Consider the following 8,339-nt stretch of genomic DNA (forward strand, 5'->3'; position numbering starts at 1 on the left):
GCTCGCTCCTGGGCCGCCCGGCCGGCGCTGTGGCCGCGGCCGCCGCCAACACCCCCTTCCGGAGCTCCCCGCACACGCATCCAACATGGTACCGCCCAGCCCTCGCCTTGCCCGCCCGCGCCGGCCAATGGGAGCGCCCGGGAAGACCACGCCTCCCCCCGCCCGCCAACCGCGCGTCCCAGCGAGGAAAATCGCGGGAGCGCTCATGCGCTAGAACGACGCCACCGCAGCCCGGAGGGGGGACGACGCCGCGGGCGGCCAATGGAAGCCCGCGCCCGACTCACGCCGCGCCGCCAATCGCACGCCTCGCCAGGTGGCGCCCCGCCCCCTCGCGCCGGTAGAGGGCGGGGCCTTGCCTACTGGCCCGGAACTCCCGCCGGCGCGCGCGAGGGCGGGGCGAGGCGGCCGCCCGCTTCTCTCCGCTGTCGCCGGGGAGGCGCGCGAGGGGCGCCTCCTGCCGGGCCGGAGCCGCTCCCTCCCCTGCGGAGCCGCTCCGCCCGCGGCCGGTCTCGCCTCCCTGCTCCGCCCGCGGCCGTGCCCCAGGCAGGGCGACCGCCGCTCCCGCGGCCAGGGCAGGCCCTGCCGCGCTCCGACCCAGGGTCACCGGCTCTTCTCTGTCCCGGCCCAGGTCTTCGGAGCGCTGCCCCCCCGCACCGTCGCTGCGAGGCGCCGGGCGAGTCGCGTGGCTCCGGTGCAGTTTTTCCTCCTGCCCCTTGCTTAGCATCCCCCCGAAGCAGCATTCTGGGGAACCCGAGCCCTTGCCCCTCACTTTGGGGGATTTTGTTGGTCTGTGAAATCCGATCGTGCTGGTGCAAGTTGCAAGGATTTCCCAAACTATAGTGTAACTTGGGTGACCCCACCTTGGAGTTAATTAAGGGCTTTCCCTTAACAAGCTCACCTCCACCTAATTTATTGGAGGCCAGTGACTCCAGTGTCATGGGGGCAGGGTATCCACATCAGGTTTTAGGCTGAACTTTTAAGGGACCTCCAAATATGTTCAGCACTATGGAGAGCGCCTTTAAAGGTCAGATGGAAGCTTGGCCTGGATGCATTATTACATTGTATTTACATTCCTCCACACCCACAATTGAGGAACCCAAGGCAGGTTGCCTGTTCATTTTCCCCTTGTTCTCCTTACAACAACCCTGCGAGGTGGGTGAGGCAGAGTAATTGGCCTAAAGTCACTCAGTGAAAGTCAAAGTCATTTGGGGATTTGAACCCTGGTCTGAATCCCCAGTCCAAAACCATCCCCCTCAATACCCCGGCCCTATAATAATGAGTAAGATGCAGCATTGCCTAGTGGTTAGAGTGTTGGACTGGGACTCAGAAGATCTAGGTTCTGATCCACATTAGGCCAAAAATTTCTCTAGATAAAAAGTGCTGAATGGGGTGTGGCTATGGCTAAGATGCAGAGACAACTGAAACAGGGCAGTGGGTTGAGCCATAGGGCTCCTTTATGGGGTGAACCCTTAATCTCAGTCATGAACATCAAATTTGCATTTAACCAATTGGGGTTTTTTCCCAGTTCTTTGGGATAAGGCAGTTTCCAGAATTAAACGGATAAAAGCTCCACCTGCTCACCAAAACAAGAGGTGGACAGGGCTGATTGGCATAAGCCAGAAAAACTGCGGATCTTACCAGAGAGTTTTGAAAAGAATGAAAACCCACATGCACCATGCCATTCCTAGCGCCGAGCCACTGAGGCTGGAGAACGGCTGCACTGTTTTCTCCCCAGGAGGGAAAGGTGCTTTGATAAGGCCCAGCATGACAGGTCTTTCTCTACCCAGCTTTTATCTCTGGTTAAGCAGGTTTTCGTAGCGCTTCCAGACTAAATACAGTCGCGGGGCACAATGAATTAGTATGCACAAGGCCACAGCAAGGAAGCCTGCCATACCTCATAATCTGAGGCTCTCCACACTGCACACAACTTGCGAGAGAAGCAGTTTCTGGACCTCTCATCTGGCATTATGCATTATTGTAGGACTATGCATTCTGCTCCGCGGTCGGCCCTGTTGGGGCACTCCTGGCTCCCTCCAGCTTTCATTCCAGGCTAAACAGGACCATTCCAGCATCCCTCTTTGACTCACAAGCAACTCCTACGGAGTTCTGTGGGCCGTACTGCACAGGGTTGCTGCCTCATCCCCCCCACCAGGGATCCCACCCCAGTCCTGGAGAAGTGACATAAAACCGGCTGTCCATGAGCACTGAAAATATCCAGACTATGCCAGGAGCTTATGCCAATCATGTCAAATTCTGTATCTGTAGGAACTGTGATGGTATGCATTGGGTTGCTTAAGCTAGATGTCACAAACATAAACAGACCAGTCTCAGCAGAAAACACCAATGGAAATACTCTTCCATGTGCGGCTAATTAAATCAGTACCGCGGCATAGCATGAGATGGGCCTGAAAGACCCTCAGAGCCAGTTGCTGCTGATCGGAAAGAAATTCAGGACCCTTTCCTCGGGGCAGGAGTGCAAACACACCACCTCCACCCATGTGCCTCCATAGCTGGGATCCGGCAGCATGATGCCTCTCAGGCTGGCAGTCGGGGCGGCCGCGCATCACGCTAACCCACCCCGGTGCTCGGGCAGGCAAGCAGCCAAGGGTGGACCTGCGAGAGGATGACGCGAACCATGGTTGGCCCGCTTCTGCCTTCTGAGCTACCTTCTGCAAACCCTGTTTGGACAGCTATCGGTAGTCCGTTGGGAGCACCCACCGGCTCCTTGAAGGAGCTGCCTGGGGCTGCCAAACAGTTTGATTGTCTCTGGAGTCCTAAGGAAGCCTTTTGCAACTGTTCCTGAGAAGCAGCCCCCTTGGGAACGTGCTGGTGTGAGCCCCCACTTATGCATAGGGGTAATCGTCTCAGACAGCTGTTAAAGCTCCATTTTTCAAGTGGGATTTAGAAAAGATTTTTTTAAAATATAGGCAGGAAGTTTACAGGAATATACTCTATATAAAAATGGCAACTATTTTGTACACCTCTATTATGCTTCTTCCTTGCTTGCCTTTTTTCTAAACCCCAAATGCTGCAAATATTTCTCACCGGGGTGTTGTTCCAGCCCCTTGATTGTTCTGGCTGCACTTTCCCGCACCTTTCCCAGCTCTGCAAAATGCTTCCAGTGGAGCCTAGCCCCAGCCTATCCTCCATCTGGCCGAACCTCTGAACCTCTCTCTGGTGGGGAACTGGAAACAATTGGCATCTTAGTGAAGTTTATCCCCGGTGTGTATTTGTTTCATTGAGCTAAACATGCAGAAATCTTTCCGAGTGCATCACATCTGGTGTTGTGCACCCCTAAACTGGGATGTACATTAGACAAAGCAGCTACATGGCAATAGACTAAACATAATTCATGCCAGATTATACATTTACATCCTTTACGATCTGGCTACATCATAAGCGAGGGTAAACATTCGGACTGCACATGGTTGGACAGAGACGTATGTTTCTTACCAAATTGAGCTTATGGGGAAAGGCCAAGTTATTTATGCCTTGGAAACAGTCAGGTTATGAATGCCAAGCTGTGTGTGTGACAGGAAAAGGCCTACAACTCCCAGCATGCCCCAACCAGCCAGGCCTGTAGCATGTTCTGTTACAGTCTACCTGAGGCTTTTAACTACAAAGAGCCACGGGGATGCATGGTCAGCACAGGAGAGATCCTGGAGAACGACAACACCACGGAAAGCTCCTGCAAGCTCTCCTGAAACAGCCTTCATCAAGACGCAATGAAAGTCTTGTGCAGAGAAGACCTTCAAGCGTATTATGCTGATCAAACAATATAGAATAGAGAAAGACATTAAACAAACGAACAGGACCATCTGGAAGCTTTCTTTGCTCCACTCTTCAATTGCTCACTTGTTGACAGAATTTAAACACTGGGAGAACGACAAGCCAATTTCGAAGGTCACCAATCGCCGAATTGCTTTGGCTGAAACTAGAGGTGAGGTGAAAAGCACTTTTGCACTTAACCTGCAGGTTTTCCTTTCCTTTCTCTTAGTGGACATCCCATCAGTTGGGTGGGAGCAATGACCAGGGTCGCAGCAACTGTGGGCAGAAAATTTAACCCCTTCTGCTGCTCACACTTCTGCAATCTTCGTGCCCATAACTTTTCTTTTACAGTTCATGATTCTTTGCAAGCAATTGTAACCACAAGGCAAACTTTCTGTGTGCATCTCAGTTTTTTCCAGTCCTCCTTGCCCTGAGGTGCGGCATTGTTCGGTTTAAAAACAAGCAAGCATTGTAGAACTTTTTCAATTTCAATCTGCATTTTATTCATTGCCATCCTGAATTTTGGTACTATTCACTTGAGGTGTTGATGTATCGAGAGATCGGCCCTTTTATTTTGTCTTGCTAGAGCATTTTCTCAAATGACTGTTCATTCGCCGTCTTGCAGGGGCTTGGGTCCTGAAGGGCATTTTGGAAACACGGAAATGTATCGATATATATAAGGAGCCCAATAGCCTGTCCCAGTCTAAAGCAGAGACGGGCGGAAGGGCGACAAGCTAGCGGAGGATCTGCAGACTACCCAGGTGCACCGCCTGCCCTGCCAGACCAGTTCTCGCACAGCTGCAGGGAGGACAAAGTCCAGGTAAAGGGGAAGGGAGGTGAGTGAAAGATGCCTGCAGCCAGCAAGTCTGCAGCCCAGAGCTGTCCTGGCTGTCTCCTCACAGCTCCTCCTTTGGCCCAGGTTCAAAACCCGCAGGAGGCTCAGTCCTGACAGACACGCATTCCTGACTTTCTGCAATGTGTCAGCCACTGACACGACTCAGATTCAGTCCATGTGCAAGTCCAGTCCAGTCTGCACCTAGTAGGTGAAGAAAACCCCGATCGGCACGTGTGGCGGCTTCCTCCTGCCTCCCTCCCACAAAATCTGGTGCCGTTGGGTGTCCCCAGCTGTCCCCTGGCCGCCAGCCCTTCCTTCGGCCTTCCAGAACGGCTTGCGTCCCAGCTGGTTGGGAGAAGAGCTGAAAGGCTGAGAAGTCCAGCCTGAACTTGCATTTCCTCGCCTCCCTCCCTCCCAGCATCCCTTGGGTGCTGTGTTTGCTAGGCTGTGAGCCAGAAGGCAGTGGCAGTCTCCTGTGAAAAGCAAGGGGAGCCTGCTGTAAATAAATGGAAAACCAGCAAAGACGATTGCTTTCTAATACGTTCTCCCTCCCACTCTCTCTCTCTCTCTCTCTCTCTCTCCCTCTCTCACCCTGCAAATGCATGCACACACACCAACACCTGGCTACGTGGTGCCGCAGTAGGACAAATCTCATCCTCCTACCCACAAAACGGCCACAGAGCCTTCCGTCTCCCCGTACCCCAACCCCTCCGAGACGCCACTGCTCAGTCAGGCTGGAGAAGCGCCAGGCCAGTCAACTTCTCTTCAGAGAGAAAGAGAATGAGTTCTGTTTTCCTTGTTAGGAGGTGGGGAGGAAACCGCAGAAATGCCTTCCAGGTCCGAGCAATTACAGTCGGTGATGGTTTTCATGAAACCCAGATGTGCGCTCAACTCAGGTTGATTTCCCAGGGATGAAACAACCACCCAGTTCTGGAATCTGCCAGTACCCCAAGCTGAGCTGAGCTTGGCTAATTTGGTTTTTAGAAAAAACTAGAGGGAGAGGAAGAGAGACTCATTAAAAACACATCAGAAATTAAAAAATTCAAAACCTAAAGCAGGGAGAACTCGGTTCCAGCTGGCAAGTTCAGCTAGAGCAAAAGTTAAATGAAACTGCATGTTATTCAAAAGGCTGTCTTTGCCAGCTGCAGCCACCTGACGCCCCCCCTCCAGCCCCCAGTCAATTCTCACACTCTCTTATCACTTCTATTTGTTGCTCAGCCTTCACAGAACTGTAATGAAACAGCCTTAAGGCAGCTAGGCTAGAGTTTTAAAAGGAATCATGAGAAAAAGGTCAACATAGCTTTCCCCCCAAGATGAATCCAATGCCTAGAACTATCCAGTCAGCTGTTGGCAGGTCAGGGGTCCAAGAGGCCAGATGCAGTGCTCCCCACCCCTCTTTTCCCATCAAACAACAGTGAGAGTTTAAAAAAATAGCCCCTTCCTTTACAGGTCATGTACTCCAGTCACAAATCTGTGGCAACAGAGCTTTACTAAAAGAGACCACTATGTTGCCCACAGATTGCGAGCTGGTTTTGGATCTAGGAAAGTTGAGTTAAATTCATTCCTGTTTTATAAATTTGCACGTAGCTTTGAGCAAACCATTTTAACTCCCCAGCTCTCTTGCTCTCTGGCTCTCACCCCACCTCTAACTTACCTTACACTGTAAGAATAAATCAGAATGGAAGCTCAAAAATGACATTTTGATTAATTTAAAATTACAACTGTAATACATGGCTGAGTAAGTGGAATTTATTTAGTATAAAACCGATACAGATTCACATACTATTGATATTTTACTAATTGTTAGTGCATCCTTGAAATCCTAAAGCCTACCAGAAATGGGTGAATTCGATTAAAATGGCCGTCACAAATATTGTTTCCAAATGCAGCACTTGACTTTTCCCACCACAGAAATAAATATGTAAAAATCAAAGTCAGCTTTTCAGAGATCAGGATACTGCTGTTCAAATGGAAACAGAAAGTACATAGACTGAAGAAACAACAAGCCAAGAAAACCAATAGACCTGCTTTGTTTATGTCGGGCCCAATTCTAAGGAGAAGAGTTCCCAACCTCGGGGGGGGGGGGGGGCAGCCCATGCAGTTCTTCCCCTGTTGGGATGGAGGAGGAGGATCCAGGCTCCAATTCCCAGTTCTCAGATTAGAGCTTTGTCTCAAACCTCGGAGCTGAGAATCTAAAGTATCTTATGCCACCCCTGAAACTATGTCTATGGGCCATAGACTCATTCCTTAATTTTGGTTATAACTGCTCCATGTCTAAACATTGTAAACGACATTTCCTCCACACTTCCTAACCTTTCTCTTTCTAAAATTGGATGCAGTATTAATATTATTATGAATAATAATTTAGAAACATAGAAACAGGGCGAGTCAGAAGGGGCCTCCTGGGCCATCTAGTCTGACCCCCGGCTCCAGCCGGCTCTGCTCACGACATGCCCACCATGTGCATGTCCAGCCTAGCCTTGAACACCCGCACCGATGGGGCCTCAACCTCCTCCCGTGGGAGCCCATTGCTCACGAACTCTCCTCCTCCTAATGTTGCTGCAGCATTGAACCAGGGACCAGATGGCCCTGTTGACAGAAAAGGGTGCAAAGCAGAGAGGAAGCAGCATTGTCAGGACAGAATGAGACCCGAGATGGCTAAGGATACACAAACACGGTTATAGGTGAGAGTCACTTCCCGGACTGGAAACCTTGGGCAAAAAAGTACAAGGCAACCGGCTATGCATGCAAAGGGGCGTTTGACCAGAGGGGAGATGCAGGCCCTGAATATGCAATGCATTGAAAGGGAAGCATATTCTGGTCTGCACAGGGAAGGGATGGGCGAGAAATACGTTGGATTTGCATTTTAATATGAACCAGTATCATTCGCATACTGCCTGATGTATGATGTGAACTGGAACACGAGTGTCCTTTAATTTTTGCATTTCCTCACATCCTGCAGTGTAGGACTCTGATCAAAAAATGCCCACATTAAGAGAATTTGTACAGAAAAAAAATACAAACATTAGAGAAAATAGCATTCCGAATGGCTGCTGAGGAAACACATATATTAAAAGGAAATTAAGCTTAATGTGTGCACATTTTATGCAGATTTTTAAAAGTGGCTGTGTTAATGGAAATCAGACATGCAAACATGCAAAAAATATAAATTATACAAGAAAAGACTTATTTGTTCATGCATTCAAATGTGCATCCTTTTATATAACTAGAACTTAGGGCAATTGATGTGCATGTGAGAAGCATATGTGTAGGTACCTAAAAAGGGTGTGCAAGGCAGAGGAAACATGCTGTACATGAGAAAAGAATGGGGAATGGACACAAGAGACATTCCGTCCCACAACAAAGTCAATCTTCCCGTGCAATCCCCAAAGCACATCCCAAGAACCTGCGGTCCGCTGTCATTCCTGTGCTGCCCACCAGATGATGCCATTCTTTCAGGTTTATTTACATGCTCAGAGCCTTAGCCCTGGCTCTTTCTCACAGAGATATTCGCGGAAAAGGTACGTGTGCAACCAGTTCAGACATCACTTTCCTGTGTGTTTGCCTGCATGCTGCAACTGCCCAGAAACACTTGCAGGAAGGGGTACCTCAAAACATGCTGGAGGTGTCGATATGGCTTGGTTGAAGATACGGGGGTTGTGCAGATCTGTAGCTCAGACACACAGAACAAGAAATTGCATACATCTACAACATGCTGATTTTCATAAGGCCCAAA

Source organism: Varanus komodoensis, unplaced genomic scaffold (assembly GCF_004798865.1).
Source record: "Varanus komodoensis strain SLA01 unplaced genomic scaffold, ASM479886v1 scaffold34_1, whole genome shotgun sequence".
Lineage (NCBI taxonomy): Eukaryota > Metazoa > Chordata > Lepidosauria > Squamata > Varanidae > Varanus > Varanus komodoensis.